Below are 19,511 nucleotides of genomic sequence, written 5' to 3'. Positions count from 1 at the left end.
AATGAATATCAGTAAAGCTGTAAAAAAAAAAGATGAAGCCAAAATAATACTTAATTTCTAAACTTCACTGTGCAAAAAAAATGTTAAACTACTTGTAAAAATATCAGAGGACAAGCCGTAATTCTGCAATTTATCTCCACTTGAGAGATTGCCTCAGAGCACTAATATGCTTCCATGTTACACTTGCAACCTCATCGCCAGCAGTATGTATAAGCAAAAGTTAGGTCCTCGTCGAACTCAAGTTATTCAACTTACTCAAGTAAATTATTCTAAATTACTTTATGTAAGAATGAAATGAGGAAGATACAACATGTCATAGATAAAATCAGTCATCTATAGGAATGATACAAACTAGGACATCAGTAAGCCAGTGAAGAGTTTAAAGAACACAAAATCCTATTCCTGGAAGAGTTATCTTCAGTGAGATAGGATTGGAATGTATTATTATTTTAAAAGCTTAAACAAAAGTAGCAATACTATACTCTGCCCAAAGAATATCATAACAGATGGTTGGCAAGGCTTCTGTAAAAGGGTAGTTCAAAGAGAAAAAACTTGGCTTTGTCATTCCCAGTTCTACCTGGAGTATAAAGAAAACTGCCCTGGTTCACAAATACAGGATCTGAGAGGAAAAGCATGTGCTCGACAGGAAAGAATATGCTGATCAGCCAACTCATTTCCAAGCCAGATCGATCATTTTATTTTTGCCCCTATAAATCAACAATTTATTTCTGTTTCATGGTCCAATCAATATAGATGTGATTAGCAGATGAACTATCCCCTAGCAATCAACAGATTGATGTGATGAATGCTAGACTGGCATTCAAGTTCTAGTTCTACCACCAAGCAGCGATGTGACTTAGGGCAAATGACTTCACTGCTCTCAGTTTCCTCATGTAGAAAACAAGACAGCCTGACTAACTTAAACCAAGGTTTCTTTTCAACTCTAAAGCTCAATGATTCAGAAACCTGAAAACTACAATAGTAACAATGATGTGTGGTTCAAGAATCTGTGTGTTCAACACTACAAAACTTCTTTGAAGGGAACTGATACAAAAATTTAAATAACACAATAAATGCTTTCTCAAAAAATAAAAAATTAGTACCTACTAAGACATACACATATAACAGAACTTGGTTCTAAATTATAATCAGAAACTGACATATGTGACTCACTAGTAATAGAGATAAGAAACACACTTAACCAATATTCTGTAAAGTCAGGAAAAACTAAAAATGTATTATATGGTTACCCAATTTTAGAAGGAAGATCTAGACTTTGGCTAGATAAAACTAAAGTTATGTTTAAAAGGCAAATGTGTAATACAAAGCATAGAGATGGACTTTAAAAATACTTGACTGTAAGAAAGCAAAAAAGTCAGATGCTCTAACAAAATGTTTAAAGTAGTGTGGGGGGAGCGGAGGAGAGTAGGGGTGGGGAGAGAGAAGGAAAATAACTTTTCTCAAAATAGACAATAAAAATGAGGAAAAGCAATAAAATACCATAAATTATAGCAGATCAGGAGAACTAAGGCCTCTGTAGGCAAAACAACAATTAAAGCCTTGCAAGAGGGACTTCCCTGGTGGTCCAGTGGGTAAGACTCTGAGCTCCCAATGCAGGGGGCCCAGGTTTGAACCCCAGTCGGGGAACTAGATCCCGCATGCATGCTGCAACTAAGAGTTTGCATGCTGCAACCAAAGAGTCCGTGCGCCACAACTAAAAGATCCCACAACTAAGACGCAGCGCAGCCTAAATAAAATAAATAAATAAATATTTTAAAAGATATAATAAATAAGGCTTCCCTGGTGGCGCAGTGGTGAGAATCTGCCTGCCAATGCAGGGGACACAGGTTCAAGCCCTGGTCTGGGAAGATGCCACATGCCACGGAGCAACTGGGCCCGTAAGCCACAACTACTGAGCCTGCGCGTCTGGAGCCTGTGCTCCGCAACATGAGAGGCCCACGCACCACGATGAAGAGGGGCCCCCGCTTGCCACAACTAGAGAAAGTCCTCGCACAGAAACGAAGACCCAACACAGCCATTAATTAATTAATTAATTAATTATATATATGATAAATAAATAAACCTTGCAAGAAAATGCAAAGCCACAGAGAGGTGGTTTAAATATGCTGAATAAAGACTGGATGGAGCACTTGATAAACAGGGTATAAACAGTGATAAGAGCAAGACAACTGACAGGCCTAAGTAATTTGCTTCAATACTTACTGAAGAAGATATGAGGAAGAAATCTATTTCTACTTGAAAGCATATGAATCACTGACAGTGACTCAAATTCATCATTAAACAAACAAGATGCTTCCAAACTAATATATCAGATGCTAGGTAGTCATGAAGTCCCAAAGTACTCGCATTTTAGAAGAATTTATTTATAAAATTATAAAATTGCAAGGAAGAACCTACTGACAGTCATCTGAGAGAAGTGACCTCCAATAAGACATAAGAGGACGGAATCCAGATCTCTTTCCTTTATCAACAACATTTACCCAGCCCCTTGCTCAACTCCTGGCATATTTTGGCACTCAATAAATATTTGCTGAACAAAAATGAACAAAAACATACCATCAATATAACTCCCATCTACTCAAGAGAAAGGCTCTGGCTGTGAGCTTCAAATCGGTCAAACTGGCAAGCCTCTACTAGAGGATGAGATCAGAAGACATATCAGCATAAATAACCTTCTGAGGAAAAGACAAACATGGCTTCTCAAAGAAGAAATCACACCACACCAGTCTACCCAAATTCTCTGAGGAGAAAGTATATAACTTATTTAGGCTTTTATAAAAGTCTTGGTAAGAGTCTAAATAAAAGGTTATTTTTAAAAAGCCTGAGTGGCCACAGAGTTGAGACTCTTTCCCGTGGATGGGGTGTGGTTTATGAGACTGACACACCGTGTACTGCGCAAAGGGGGCAGGTTTACACAGGACGTGACGCATAGAAAACTATGGGTGGACGGACGCTGAGGTACTTCCCCGGGAAGTATAAGTAGACGACTGATCTTAGGTAATGTTTTAGAAATGCTATATTTAACATTTTCATAAATTATATGAAAGGTATACAGAGAATTCCCCATCTTGCAGATGGAATGATGAGCTTCCTGACAGTGAAATATTGCACGAAGTTGGAAAAATAAGGGAACTGAGAGGTGGAAAAAACTTCTAAGTATATCAAATGAGAAACATTTGCAAAAACTAGGATGTATTTTCAGTTCAGAGAATACTTTGCAAGCATGAAAGGTATCTAAATATCTGCAGGGCTGTCCAGCAGAAGAGAAACTAGAGTTGCTCCAGGCAGTTCCCGTGTAGACAAAATTAGGCCCAAAGTGGAAACTGCAGAGGGACACATTTCAACTAACATAAGGTCAAGCTTTCTAAGCACCAGACCAGACCTAACTGAAAGGGTGATTCTTACTCTGAATTATCTCTAAGAGCCCGCTGAGATACAAGCGCCTAAAGTACTGCAGGCACGAAAACAGCAGGTATTAACAGCATGCAGCATGGAAAAATGAAAAGTAAAGCATTTACAGGAAAAAAAATCTAAGTTGTACCTAAAGGATGCATACCTTCTAGTTAAAAAAGAAATTTTTGAATAATTACAGAATGTTACCTAAAGACAATGTGATTTTTGTATGCAAAGCGGGGAGGGATTGCAAATTCTACTGCCAACAAGGAAAAGACTGTGAACAGAACATATTTTCCTATCCTTCTAACAAATCATAATTTTAGCTATATCTGAAATGCAGTTATGATTGGTTACCATAAATCCAGAAAGGCAAAGCAATGCTGACAAAGATCCAGAGAAGTATACGTAAATGCAACAACTAAGAGGCTGAAGGAGATGTAACTGGAGATTACATTTTAAAATCAATCATCTTCAACTGAGAAACATGAAAGCCAAGGGGCACTATGATCAAAATCAGAAAATGTATCAAAATGGTAAATACTAATTTATTCACCAAATCTTGGTACAATACCTTAAGCTTTTAAACTTGAAAAGGTAGATCTTTTTTTCCACAAAAGATAAAAAGAAAGTTGTAGAACGTGTTATCACCAAGCAGTATTTAGGGTTAAGAATACTCAAGAAGTATACAAATTTATGTATATTAAGTCCATTCTGGGCTCCTACAGGACAGAAGTGACATCTGAGGTGAGGCCTTAAGTTTCTGAGGTTAACAGCTTATAAGATAATTGTCTGACATCAAAACATTCCTTGGGGCCAACTGAGACATGACAATTGGCTGACAGCCCCCTAACAGACTCAGTAAGGCTTGCTGGTATAGTTCTTTTTATTTTTATTATAATTTTTAAAATTTATTTATTTTTCTTTTTCTTTATTTTTGGCTGCATTGGGTCTTTGTTGCTGCACGCAGGTTTTCTCTAGTTGCGGGGAGCAGTGGTTTCTCTTGTTGCAGAGCACGGGCTCTAGGCTCGCGGGCTCAATAGTTGTGGCTCGCAGGCTCTAGAGCACTGGTCAGTAGTTATGGCGCATGGGCTTAGTTGCTCCGCGGCATATGGGATCCTCCTGGACCAGGGCTCGAACCCATGTCCCCTGCATTGGCAGGCGGATTCTTAACCACTGCGCCACCAGGGAAGCCCTATAGTTCTTTTCAGTCCTTTATTTATGTATGTACAGTTGACCCTTGAACAACACAGGTTTGAACTGGTCCACTTATACTCGGATTTTTTCCAATCAATACATACTACGCAATGCTCAATTGAATCCCTGGATATGGAACTGCAGATACAAAGGGCCTACTGTAAAGTTATATGTGGATTTTCTACTGCACAGAGGTCAGTGTCCCTAATTCTTGCATTGTTCCATGTGTGTTTTATATATATATGTGTGTGTGTGTGTATGTGTGTGTGTGTGTGTGTACCTTCTTTATCTTTTATATATTTAGAATCCTTATATATCTCTATATCCTGAATTTTTCATTTGTCATATACTCAACATTCTAAGACATTAAAAGTTCTTTAAAAATAGTTTTATGGGCTTCCCTGGTGGCGCAGTGGTTAAGAGTCTGCCTGCCGATGCAGGGGACAAGGGTTTGTGCCCCGGTCCAGGAAGATCCCACATGCCGCGGAGCGGCTGGGCCCGTGAGCCATGGCCGCTGAGCCTGCGCGTCCGGAGCCTGTGCTCCGCAACGGGAGAGGCCACAACAGTGAGAGGCCCACGTACAGCAAAAAAAAAAAAAAAAAGTTTTATGGCTGTATAATAATTCACCCTTAAATACTCCATAATTTACCCATTAATCTCACTGCTCATTCAAGTTTATTCCCAATTCTCACTTGTATAAATAATGCTACAATGAATATCTTTGTTCACAAATCTTTCTATATATCTCTATATTTTCCCCCTTAAGATAAATTCCTAGAAGTGGAATCACTTAGTTAAAAGACAGTTTAAGGTTTTTTTTTTTTTTTTTTTGCCTTACACGGGCCTCTCACTGTTGTGGCCTCTCTCGTTGTGGAGCACAGGCTCCAGACGCGCAGGCTTAGCGGCCATGGCTCACGGGCCTAGCCGCTCTGCGGCATGTGGGATCTTCCCGGACCGGGGCACGAACCCGCGTCCCCTGCATTGGCAGGCGGACTCTCAACCACTGCGCCACCAGGGAAGCCCAGTTTAAGGTTTTTTGATATATGTTGCCAAAATACCTTCCAGAAAAATTGGGCCCAATGCACACGTCCACTAGCAGTTTTAGAGACTGCCCCCTCACTACCTTTGACCATACAGTTCACTTGCCAATTTGATAGGTTAAAAAAAAGTAGTATATCATTTTAATCTGAATTCCTTTGATTACTTATCAGAATAAAAATGTTTCTTATATGCTTCTTGGTCATTTGTGTTTCTTCTTTGTGAACTCTGATCATGACCTTTGTCAGTAAGGCATTTTTACTTTCTTTGGGCCTTGACAAACTGAAAACCAGCTGAGATGGAGTCACGTATCAGTGACTTCTGCTCCCCCTGCTGGCCAAAAAATTACTACCATGGTCAAGACCTAGATTAAAGTACCACGTAGCACTTAAAAGCTTGCCATTTCCTGGGCTGTTGCTACGAACGCAATTTATACACGGTGATAAAAGATAAAACATTATGTATCTAAACCCATATTTAACAGAGCTGTGATGGGAATGGAGAAAGGGGACACCTGATCACTAATGTTTAATGATTAGTGTCACAAAAAATGTTTAAATTATAATCAGTTCACTGCCAAATTACTACCTGGATGGAACATTACAAGCATAAAATTCATTTCTCTATATTTTTACTACTGTTATTTTTTTTATGGCCGCACCACGTGGGTACTTTCAGTATCTTAGTTCCCTGACCAGGGATTGAACCCAGGGCCACAGCAATGAAAGTGCCCAAGTCCTAACCACTGGACCACCAGGGAAGTTCCTATACTTTATTCCAACAATGTAAAAACATTCTAGTTGCCAGATGACCCTGGTTGTCAGCACACTGGTTCTCTTTTTTAAAAGCAAAAATAAGACAACAAAAACACCTATGCACCCTTCATCATTCAAGGAACGATTTAAAAACAAAACCCTCTTTGTAACCCTTATTCCAAAGCTACAAAGCTGCTCACACTAAACAGATTGGGTCCTATAGTTCCAAAGGGTAAGGGCCAGGATTGGCGAATGGATGTAACTAACTCAGCTTTCCCACTGATACCCTCTTAAAGATGCACTTCACAGGTTGGGCAGTGCAGTGCTCAGACCATTCATTCATTCAACACACATTTACTACATGTCATCACTTTGCAAGCAGTGATGATGAAAGACAGGACACAGCCCCTACTCTCAAAGAACTTGGAGACTAGCTGCGTGGAGAAGCAAACCTGCAATCACTGTACAACAGAAGTGCTAGGGATGCACACACAAAGGCAAAGCCTGGGTATGTAGGAAGCTCTCCACGTTAGTTACTGCTGTTACTACACCTCACTGTTATTAAAGAACTAGGACAAGTATGTTTCTAAAACAGGGCAGGAGGTCACTTTAAACAGTGGCAACTGCTTGTGTGAAGGCCCAGGGGCAAAGGAGCAACAAGGTGTACAGAAGGAACTACAAACAGCAGCTTAACGCTGCTGAGCGCGGACAGCTCAGGAAGGAGCAGAGGAAGTGATCTGGGCCAAGGGCCTGTGCGCTTGGCAAGTGTTTGAACTTCACCTCGAAGGCCAGGTAAGCCACGGGGAGGAAACATATGGTCATATGAGGAGACCATTTAGCGCTGGGAAAAACACATTTGCAGATCATCAGTATATGGATGTGGGACTCATACAGAGTGAGACACAAACTTATGTAAGATGTTACTCAGGAACTACATAGGCTGGGAGGAGAGAAGGCCAAGGCAAGGCAAACACTGACTGAAAGAGAAAAAATGTCTGCAAAGAAAACTGAGAAAGAACAGCCAGAGATGACAGCGATGCCGGAAAGAGCCAGCACTCAGATCATCTGTACTGTACTGTGTGCCAGGCACTCATCTATATGCTTTTCATGTATTAATTCATTTCCTCCTCATGACAGTCCTGTAATGTTAAGTGCCATTATTTTTAATATTATTTTTCTCATTTTTCAGGTGAGGTAACTGAGGCACAGAGAGGCACACAGTAAGTGCAGAGCTGAAATCTGAATCTAGGAGACTCACTGCAGAGTCCATGTTCTATATCACAACTCTACAGTGCCTTTCAGAAATGACGACAGAAAGCCAGGAGGGACCACTACCACCACAGCCGGGGAGAATGGTCCACGGTGTCAAAGACCACAAGGAGGCCTCAGAAGATAAGTGCAGAAAGGGATGACTCTGTAAGGGCAGGTACAGTGGAACACATAGGAAGAAGCTACACAAATACTTCATTGGCAAAGGGACCGGTGGTCGCAGTTCAAGGTTTTGCGTTCGTAAAGTGAGAGACTTGAGTGTGTTTATAAGCTGAGGGACAAGAGCCAACAGGGAACGGGAGGGTGAAAATGGGTTGGGAAAAGGTACAAATGACAGCCAGAGGTCCCTACATGGAGGAAGAAAACAGCTCAAGAGACCAGAGAAGTGGCCTAGTATAAGAAGAAACAAATACAGGGACAGTGTTGGGCCCAAGAAGAGTCCCTTCCCTGACAGGCTCTGTGCCCTATGACCGAAGAGGCAAAGTCACTGGGGGAAAGAGGTTTTCTTTGTAAGCAAGGCAGATGTTCCACTTCTGAAGAAGCCCCCACAGTCAGATGCTTTTAAAGGAACTTCCCTGGTGGCACAGTAGATAAGACTCTGCGCTCCCGATGCAGGGGGGGGCCCAGGTTCGATCCCTGGTCAGGGAACTAGATCCCACGTGCATGCCACAACTAAGGAGCCCGTGTGCCACAAACAAGGAGCTGGCAAGCCGCAACTAAGGAACCCACAAGCCGCAACTAAGAAGCCCGCCTGCCGCACCTAAGGAGCCCGCCTGCAGCAGCTAAGACCCGGTGCAACCAAATAAATAAATAATTTTTTTTAAGATGCTTTTAGAATTGTAACATTAATTTATATTCTTTATTTGATTCTTTTACTCCTGTTTTCACTGTTATCTAGCTGTCTCATTAAATTATGATCTAGGTTGCAAACATTTCACAAGATGATTTCTAAGCAAGAAAAAAATCTAGCAAAAACTAAAATCACTAGACTGTCCAGAATAGAAAGATAATTTTTTTAAAAGATAATATTTTTCCATTTCTTCAAGTCAAGTACGTGAATATACTCTCTGAGCTTCCAGAACTTACTATGGCTACTCCCACTGTCCTCTGGAGCAAACCAGACAACAATGCCCAGAGCTGCTCTCCCGCTCATGGCTTGACTTCTCTCCCCAGCTCTGCCTCAGCCTGGTCAGCACTCTCTCTGGCCTAGTCAAATGGCCTCTCGGCCCACAGTCCAAACAGTTATCCAATATCATGAACTCCTTCACTTCAGGATAGGGAGACAGGAGAAGGAATTTGGGAACTAGCCTCTGATGACAACTAACAAAGCAATTTCATAACACATATTTATCTAAAGCAGTCCCAGACCACTGTAAAAATCGGATGAAAGCAATGGACCCTTCCTCTCCATAACATGCACACAGGCAAAACCACACCATTTTGCATCAGACTGTCAAAAAGCTGTCATCTTCACGTTATCTTATCCATAGAAAAGTCCCTCCAGCCATCGTTAAAGATCTATTTACTCTTCCTTGGCAAATAATTTATATAAGCTTAATTTGCTGATATCCTAACCTACCACAGAAAGAAGGCATTAAAATAGAGGGGAGAGTTTCTGGAGGCTGGAACAAGGCCAGTAACAGCCAGATACTAAGGTAGGAGATCAGGAAAGCAGATAATCACAGACTAAAGAAAATGAAGACTAGCCCGAGAGTATGTAATACGCGCACGCTAGTCCATGAATACAGTTTATTTTACGGCCTCCAAAGGCACATTACACTTCAGCACAGTACAATAAGTGGTGGGCATAGTGTAGATCTTCCGTAATTTTGAATTATTACTAAAAAATGAAATTTTGTTCAGAGCACTTTTTTTTTTTTTTAATTTGGCCGCGTGGCTTGTGGGATCTTAGTTCCCCAACCAGGGATCGAACCCAGGCCCTCTGCAGTGACAGCAAGGAATCCTAACCACTGGACCACCAGGGAATTCCCCAGAGTGCTTTCTTAAAGAAGCAGAAAAGCATGTAATACCTTTTAGAAAAATTTTCACCTAAGTAAACTTTTGAAGTTGTAACACTAGTTTCAGGAGAGGAAACCATCAAACAAAGGTACATACAGGCCAGTTGAGAAAGGTAAGATTTTAAAACAAAACAAAAAGGTCAGCAGCAGCCAGATTATCAGGAGTCTATAAGATCCATCAAAAAGGTTGAACTTTACCCTAAAGGCAAATAGGAGGGGAATGGAGGCAGAGGGCGGGCCAAATCAGTCAGGCCAGAGAAGGAACTTCCTCAAGGTCCTATTTCTTGAATGACCCATACTGTTAACCCCCCAAAGAAGCTAAATGCTGGAGTATAACCATGCCGGCTTCTTCAAGTATGGCATCTAATTGAACATAAAACATCTCTTTATTCACACAGAGAAGGTGTTAATTCCACATTACTGAGTATCCTTAGCTCCCAAACCCCTCGAGAGAGACACCTGGGCTTAATTCTTACACAGTAAGGAAATCCCAAGGTTTCATCAATTTCCACAAAGGATGAGACATGGAGAACAGACTGTAATCTTGACCTTAATTTTTCAAATCAGAATTTTACTGATAGCTAAAAGAAAAAGAATATTACCACCTTCTAAAGTTTCAATTTTATATAAATCTAAAGCTTCAATAACAAAATCTATATATTAAAGACAAATGAGATAAACAAGGTCCTACTGTATAGCACAGGGAACTATAGTCAATATCTTGTAATAAACAATAATGCAAAAGCATCTGAAAAAGTGATTCAGGGGCTTCCCTGGTGGTACAGTGGTTGGTAGTCCACCTGCTGATGCAGGGGACGCGGGTTCGTGCCCCGGTCTGGGAGGATCCCGCGTGCCGCGGAGCGGCTGGGCCCATGAGCCGTGGCCACTGGGCCTGCGCGTCCGGAGCCTGTGCTCCACAATGGGAGAGGCCACAACAGTGAGAGGCCCGCTTACCGCAAAAAAAAAAAAAGAAAAGTGATTCAGTTATATATCACTTTGCTGTACACCAGAAACTAACACAACATTGTAAATCAACTATACTTCAATAAAAATTAATTAATTAAAAAAATTAAAAAGACAAATGTATGAGACACCTAAAGAAATAATCTACTTCTTTAAATCATGTGACCAATTTGCACCAAAATTTTCATTTCCTATGTGTAGGTGTTGACGGTCTGCTACCCATGATGAGTAACATCAGTCTACAGGGCTGACGAGGCTAATGGATGTTGTCATGGGTTGAATTTTGTCCCCCACGAAGAAGATATAACCCCTAGTGCCTCAGAATGTGACCTTAGTTGGAGAAAGAGTCTTTACAGAGGTAATCAAGTTAAAATGAGCTCATTAGGATGGGACCTAATCCTGTATGACTGCTGTCCTTTTAAAAAGGAGAATTTTTGAACAAAAAAGACACATACACAGAGAGAACTCTGTGTACAGACTGGAGTTATGCTGCCACAAGCCAAGGACCTACCAGATGCTAGAGGAGAGACCTGGAAGAGATCCTGCCCCAGCACCTTCAGATGGAGCATGCCCCTGCCCTCAGACTTCTAGTATCCAGAACTGAGAGACGATACATTGCTGTTGTTTAAGCCACTTAGTTTGTGGAACTTTGTTATGGCAGCCCTAGCAAACAGATGTCATGAAGAAAATTAGCAGCTTGTGTTTATCGAGCACATACCAAGTGTTATTCTAAGCATTTCGCATCAACAAACTCATTTAGTCCTTACAAAATCTACCCTAGGATCTAGGTACTACAATTATACACTTTTCACAGATGAGGACACCAAGTCTCTAAAAGGATGACACACTTGCGCAACATCAGGCAGAGCCCCCCACTATGACCACTAGCTGTAATAATTACTAAACATATAATTATGTTTAGTCATTATTTTAATAACAGTAGTAATTCACTAAGCCAAATTGCAGATATAATATACACAAAGATCCTCTGAAGTAAATGTTAATTTCATTTCCAGTACAAAGGAGGACCCTGAACCTCCGAGAGATTTTAAAATTTCTTAAAATTGCCCCACATCACATAACCAAGAATGTGATAGTGTATCTAATTGCCAACTGGAGGGAATAAACAATGAAAATCTTTTTTTTACTAACACTTTAGGACCAAGTGAAAGTTTTTAATGCCTGACCTTGCAATTCAATACTAGAAATATAAACCTATAAATTTGAAATTCTTCAAGATCCCAGGAGAAAATGTGCCCTAGATTACAGTACCCTTTGTATATGCATCCCTTCAACCACTGTTCAAGAGCTATCTGCCCTCTCATTTGTGGCCCCCTGACATTTCTCTGACTTCCAGACACAGAAGAAAAGATGTAAGGACTGAAAGTTTTTAAAAAATTTTTTGTATTTTTTGATTTTGATACAAACATCGGAAAGTGTGAAAAAAATACAATACAGCGATAAGTCTCCTTCCCACTCTGTCCTCTACCTGCCCAGTTTCTAGACTTAACAGGTAACCGATGTCACCATTTTCTTGTTTATTCTTCTGAAGTGTTTTTTTATGCATACACAACAAGCCAAATTTTCTTTTCTCCCTTCTTTTTTTTCGAAAAACACAAAGGGTAACATATCATACACACTTTGCATCTTGCTTTTATCGCCTAACCATTTATCTTGGAGATCTTTCCATATCCTATTGAATCATATTTTAATTACGTCCTTTTGTTTGTCAAGAATACTTTTTACTTGCTTTCATCATAGTTCAGTCTAGCACACAAGGCACTAGCACACAGGCAACCAGCAGTCCCTGAGAGCTACCTGAGACAACTGATGGTGGCACCATATCACACACCAAAGACCTTGTATCTCTTCTCTCCATCTATCTTCACTTTGATCTTTTCTCCAACTCGCCCAATTCTCCTCCTCCTCCTCCCTGTTCTCCTCCCATCTCACACATACCCTAACCCCGACAACTGTACATAAAAACACCAAACATCACTGATAATGCTTAGTCATGGCTAGCAACAAAAAAGCTGCAGACCCCTGATATAGAGAAAAGGATAAATAACTCCATGGGAACTAATTAACAAGAGTGCCTTAGGGACTTCCCTGCTGGTCCAGTGGATAAGACTCCTCACTCCCAACACAGGGGGCCCAGGTTCGATCCCTGGTCAGGGAACTAGATCCTGCATGCATGCCGCAACTAAGAGTCCAAGGGCCACAACTAGGACCCGGCGCAACCGAAATAAATAATTTTTTCTTTTTTTCTTTTTTTTATAAAGAGTGCCTTAAATTGAGGAGTTTTTGTTTGGAGTTATTTTTCCTTTGTTATTTATGTTTCTTTTTGTACTTTGATTCTTGAAAAGGGTGAGTATTGGCACTATTTTCTATAAGCCTGGGAAAAGAAATAAGCACATACTGAGGTCTAACATTTAAGTAATGCCTTATAGAACTAGAGTTCATTCTGAAATAAGATAATCAGAAACAAAGTGTAAGAACTATAGAAAATAAATATTTTGGCTCCAAAGTATACATTTTAATTAGCCTAACTTTTTTTATTTAAAAATAAGCAGTTGCAATCTGAAAACACATCTCAGAAACATTTTAAAGGTATTCACAAATGAAAAAGAGAAAAAGGTTCCCGCTCTTATTTTCCATCCTGCAAATTCAATGCTATCCTTTTCCCATCCCCCCCCAAAAAGTGCCTTTTTCCCCTGCCCAGATCAAACACTACAGTTTTTAAGGTTTTTTTTAAGTCATAAAAGGAGGAGGAAAATGTTAGCAAATAAAAAATTTGTTTAGACTCAGAAGAGGTCTTCCATTGATCAAAGGGTGAAATTAAGGCAGTCACATAACTAAATTCTTAAGTAGTTAACAGGTGGTAACACACAGTGTGGAGTACTGACTTCACTCTGTATTCCTGTCATTCCAGAGGGCTTTGGTGCAACTTCAAGGGTTAGTGTAGAACTTGCCCAGGTTCAGAGATTTAGAGGTAAAATGTCATATATAGATATATAGATATCTATATCTATATAGATATATAGATCTTAAAAAGCAGCCCTCTATGTATCTAATCCATTAGTTAAAACTGTAAAATGAAAATCTAATATATTGATCCCCAGTTCCTTGGGTTTCTACGGAACTAGAACCTGTGGATATCCCCTTGCCTGCTTCCTAAAGACAACAAATGCCGCCAGGTCGTGGCACTAAACACTCAATACCAAAGAGAAATATTCTTGTACAAGGCCCTCCAGTTCCTACAGGTTCAGGACTTCTGGCTGGGTTTCCCTCCAACTCTACAGGGAGACTGGCTAGAAAAACTGTGTTTCTCTGGCTTCCTTTATACTAATATAAGCACTCCTCATCCAACAATAGCAGCTGGAACATAAATGAAGATGAGAACTCAGTCTACATTTACCTAAAGATTTCCCACAATCCAAATATTTAGTTTACACAGACTGCATTAATATCTGATTTATTCACTGCATTAATTTGGAATTCCACAGGACAGATTACCAGACAACAATCTTAACTACACTAGTATTTAGCTCTGAAGGAAGCAACCTGTGCCACCCCAGGAAGCTGGTGGGGGGCTTCCATCACTCCTTATCCTTCCCCATCCTTCCTCCCATTTTCCTCCCTACGTGTATCTGAAGCTTTGTCCTCTGCTTAGTCCTAATGGAGACATATGTGTACAAGAACTTGAAGTAGCCAAGAGACTGGAGAACCACCACATCACTGAGAGCTTTTTCATGTAAAGATCATCTGCCCACATTGCCCCCAAAGAGGTGCATCTTGTGAGATGAAACATGGCACAGAGTGCTACCTGTTGAGAAAAATGGTGTCAATTCGCATGCAAACGACCAGGGAATAGCAGGAGAACTCTCCAACAGAGATATACACATAAACTAACAGGTCTTAGAATGTTCTAACATACTAAATGAAGTTTCAGAGTAAATAAATGGCTAGTGACACATCTTTTGTAACACATGAATCAGCTACAGATTTGCAAGAGTGGGACACACCCCAGCACCTATGACACTAAAGTACCTGTTTGAAAGTGGACGTGGCTGTCTGAATTGCCAATCCATCCTACTGAGATTGGAACAGAATTTTACAACTATGTGGGTTGTCATAATTTAAAGTTAAAAAATAAACACATCATTTTCATGGAAATTAATTTGAGAACTTCATTAATATTTTAACACCAATAATTAAGAACAGTAGCAACACAAAGTAAGGAGTAACTAATCAGTCCTAGGAAGCAAACACAACAGTTTTTTTGAGGGGAAAGGAATGTCGGGTAAGAGGGTTGAAGAACTGCAAATTCAAGAACTAGAAAATCCTCAATGGTAAAGAAAAAGAAATAATATGAGGCCTTTAATTAAAAAAAAACAAAATACATCTTACCTTAAGAAGCATCCAAATAGCATTCATAGTGTCAGGAATAGTTCAGACAATACTCAGAAATGAGCAGGAAGGTAGTCTTAGTAATCCCCCAGTCACCAAGTACGAGCAGGTAAGAAAATCTTTTGTTTCAAGAAGGTATCTGAAAGAGAGGAATTTCATTTAGACTAAAAATAATCAAGAATAAGCAAATTAAAATGAATAAACAAATAGTTTAAGCTATCTGGACAGAGATTTGAAGTACTGTTTGCCTCACCATCTTATAAAGATGTAGAAAATACCATCCCCTTTGGAAAAGGACAAATGTGTGTGGTATAGGTATCTCCATATGTATGTAGAAATATATTTTTCCATAAAATTGGATTAAACGTATAACACATATTTTAGGTAATATAAAATTGCTTATCAAATAATTAGAAAGCCAAAACCATTTTTCCCAGATAGAAAAATGATTATCCAGGGTACTTCATAAACACTATTAAAAAATGATTTGTTAACTGATCACCTAAAAAAGCCCCTTGCCACGTTTAGTTTTATTTAATAAATTAAAACCTCTCTGATCATTCCGATTGTCCTAAATTTTCTTGAGTTTAAGTTGCAGAGCCCATTCTACATGAAAAGTAAAATCCATTCTTGACTAAAGTGCTACAAACAAATAAAAGACTTTTCTTTCCTAGAGATCTTTAAAAGCAAACCAAACAACTTAATTTTGAGGATGGGAGGGAGGCAAGTTTGTCTGAAGGTAGGAGGATGGATTAAACGACCTCTTGTAGGATCCTTGCCCACGTCCTAGGCCTGAATGAAAATTCCAGCTTAACCAGTTACTGCTTCTCTTAAAATGGAGGCTTGCCCGAGTAGGGACAAAAATAACAGCACCCACCTCTGTAAAATAAATTTCAAAAAATTCGAAGAATATACAGTACCCTCATTTTTAAGAAAAATTAAAAATAAAAACCTCTGGAGTGGATTTGTTCTTCCTATGCGTTTGTCACTTCGGCTTCGAAGACTTGGCATCACTTTCCTTACCGCTCGTCGGATTTTTTTTGGAGGGGGGGTAAGGTAGGGGGGAGTTTGACTCTTGACCCAAGTCTCGGGAGGGCTTAAGAGCCCCTCCATGATCCCCACCGCAAAAGCCAAGGGGCGATGAGAAAGGGGAGAGCCCGAGTTCCCACCCCTCCCCCCACCCTGGACCCCAGTCCCAAACCTACACCCTTTCCCACAGTGGGTCGACTCCTTCTGCCCCAAACCCATTGTTAGGGAGGGGGCGAAAGGGAGAGTGGGCTCATGGCAGGGGCGCCTGCGGCCGTTGCCCCGGCTCGCTTCAGGAGGAGGCGGCCCGAGGGATGCAGCTTCCCTTCCTCTCCGCTCGGTCCGTCCCACCTCGGCTCGGCCTGGCGCCCCGGGCTCTGCTCGGCGCCCCCGGCCCCGGGCCCGGCCCAGCCCGCCCCCAGAGCAACAGGGCCCCAGCCCCTCTGCCCACAACCTGGGGCCCAGGCCTGCGGGTGGGCGCGGGGCGGGGGTCCCTGTGCCCCACACACGCGTCCCCGCTCCCCCAGCCCAGCCGCTTTCCAGGGCCCTCGGCGGCGCCCGCTCCCCGGGCCCGTCGGCCCCCCGCCTCCTGGCCGGGCCGCCCCCCCGGGTTCCCGCGGTCGGGGCCTCCTACCCTTCTCCACCATCACCCCTACCGACTCGTGCCCCCACCCCTCGGGCACCAGTGCCAACGGCGTCTCCCCCGGCCCCGGACCTACCTGCACGGCTCAACCAAGCCTAGAAGTGGGGGCGGGGAATCTTCCGCCCTCCTATGTCTCTCATTGGCCCTTCCGGGGAACATCGGGAGCGCCATTGGCTGGTGGAGGATGTCCGTCAGAGCGGTGGGGCGGGACAGAAGCGGAGAGGGATGCTGGTGCCTCGGCGTCTCTGTCTCTGGGTATCTCTCTGTCTCTGTCTCGGCGCTTGGAAATGAGAGACATTTGGATGAGAGGACTGGAAAGGGGCCTCAGGTGGAAGGAACAGAAATAGGAATCCTGGCAGAGCTTCCCACCAGTCTGCCACTCCGAACCCCCTACCTAAGTCCCCTTGAGATCCTCTTACCCATCACCCCCAACCCCGGCCCCTCACCCTTGTAGGTTCTTCATCCAGGAAGCGATGTGATGAAAACTCGAGGCCGGAAGGCCACAGAGGGAGATTTTATATAGGTATATAAAATATACACATACAAATACTTATATATAAAGTCAACCAGATATAAGGTCACTAGGGCCTGGAGAGGGAAGGGCACACATCTCACAGGCAAGGAAGGACTTGAGATATAGCCAAAATAAGAAAGAATCAAAAATTACTCTAAGAGCTGAAAACAGGAGGGGAGCTGAGGCGACCAGGTGGGAGGAAGACTTACATTTCACTGTATATCCTTTTGTATCTTTTGATTTTAGTACCATTCACAAAGATTCCCATTTTTTGAATTTAATTAGCTTAAATTTTAAAATAATTCTAAGGTTGCAAAACCAGGGGGACAGATAAGATGGTCGTCCAGGCAAAGTGGGACAACATGCAGATTTAGAGAGGAATTTTAGTTTTTAATATGTTCAGTTCCAGATATCGGTAGTAAACCAAGTAGAGGTGTCCCAGAGGCAAGTGGAGTTAGGAACCTTGGGAGAGGGCGGACTACGGGAGATTTGGAATTCTCCACCTAAATATGGTGATCAGTGACATGCTAAAAGATAAACTCCCCCATAGAAATGGAAAAAGACACCCACAGTAAGGTCAGGAGCGTGAAAAGAAACAGAAAGAGGGTCAGTGAGACAAGAAGAACAGAATAGTGAAAAGGTATGAAAGTTAAGGGAGGAAGGGTCTCTGGAAAAATAAAATAATAAAACTATGAGAACCTCACAGGTCTTACGACTCACTTCAGGGACCCTCTAAGGCTCATTCAATAAGAATGAAAACTTGCTGTACACCTGAAACTAACACAACATTGTAAATCAACTATACTTCAATTTTTAAAAAGCTTTTTAATTAAAAAACAAAAAGAATGAAAGCCAAGAGAATACTCAAAAAGCAGAGTTCTTAACTTTTTCATACATGCACCCTTCTCAGAAGGTTTTTAAATGCATGACAAATATACACAGAAATTCAAAGGCAACCAATGACATTAAAATACAATTTTCAAGATAGTTTTTAAAGTGTAACATAGCAATATATGTGCTTTGTATTAAATCTATTAAATAATAAGATCTAGTGCCGGGCCTAATGACCACCATAATTTTGAGGTGGTAAATGAGTAAAAATAATATTTCAAGATATCCACAACTGTCATATAATAGGAAAATACCTGTGATTTCTATTGGTGACAAGATCACAGGTACTGCTAATACTACTTGGTTTGTTATCTCCATTCATAATTGAAGGAAATACTAATATCCTGTTTTTAATTTTCTGTTAGACTTTTGCAAAAATACAGGCATATTACCTTTTCCTGATCCAAGTTCGTGGATTTCCTAATCTATGGACCCCAGGTTAAGAAATCTTATTCGAAAGAAATCATTCTTCCCCTACCCACATAGGGATGTGACCCTGCTTCCCCCACCCCCATCTCTGTCTCTCTCTTACCCTTCCCTACTTGCTCCAAGCACCCTCTGGTTCCCAGTCCTGCCTGCAGATGTCTGACGGCTCTGTGACACTAAGAACAGGGGTGATGAATGAGGGTTGGAGGAAAGATATATGTACACCTTATCTGTCTTCAAAGAAAAAAGAGAAAGCTCTGAGGTGTATTGCAGATCCGAAAAGATGGGGAAGAGGAGCCCAGGATGGGGTATCATTCACTACCAAGAGAGAAAACAAATTATAAAAAGAAAACATCTTTATCAGTTAAGAAAGAATCTTTTCTCTGAGTTTATTAATATTGCTCAAATCAGCCCTAGAGAACGTCTGCAATTCAGTATCTTATTTCATAAATCTGTAAAATTGGGCAAAAAATAGTAACTACCTCCTGGGGGTTTTGGGAGGATTAAATTAGTTAGTACATATAATGGATTTAAAATAGTGCCTGACACAGGCTAAACACTCAGTTTTTAACTATCTTTATTATTACATTTGGCATGCTGCTTTCCAGCGCATTCCATGAAAATTTCTGGTACGACTGTTCATACTAATGACATATATAGTAGCAAACTGAGTGCTATGAGGGTTAGCTCAGAACTCTTGCTTTTCATTTAAATGCTTCAAAATTAGAATACTCCATTTTTTTCCAGGTACATTTTCATTCCTCTAGGCCGGGAATAACATCAGTGTCTCTTTAAAGGGATTGTAAACTTGGGAAAAAATGTCTGGCTACTCATATTACAAAGGGCTAATTTCCATAATGCTGTATATAAAGACCTGCTACAAATCAATAAATAAAGCCCAGCAATCCTTGGACACTGCTGGTGGGAGTGTAAACTGGTACAGCCAC

The 19,511-nt window shown here is 41.2% G+C and overlaps 1 protein-coding gene across 2 annotated transcripts in view; it reads right to left on the bottom strand.

The window, feature by feature from the left end:
- Positions 1–16,915, bottom strand: part of KANSL1 (KAT8 regulatory NSL complex subunit 1) — a 165,173-nt gene extending 148,258 nt beyond the window's left edge. The window contains exons 1-2 of one of the 2 annotated variants that reach the window (XM_024760517.1): positions 16,810–16,915; positions 15,065–15,203 (exon numbers count right to left, since the gene is read on the bottom strand). The gene's annotated coding sequence lies outside the window, so the exon portion shown is untranslated. Of the gene's footprint in view, positions 1–15,064; positions 15,204–16,016; positions 16,158–16,809 lie in introns of those variants that run through there. The other variant, XM_024760516.1, reaches the window with a different exon arrangement.
- Between the last annotated feature and the right edge of the window lie 2,596 nt (positions 16,916–19,511).

This window comes from Neophocaena asiaeorientalis, unplaced genomic scaffold (assembly GCF_003031525.2).
Source record: "Neophocaena asiaeorientalis asiaeorientalis breed wild unplaced genomic scaffold, Neophocaena_asiaeorientalis_V1.1 scaffold30, whole genome shotgun sequence".
Classification (NCBI taxonomy): Eukaryota; Metazoa; Chordata; class Mammalia; order Artiodactyla; family Phocoenidae; genus Neophocaena; species Neophocaena asiaeorientalis.
This window is presented reverse-complemented; position numbering and strand designations above follow the sequence as displayed.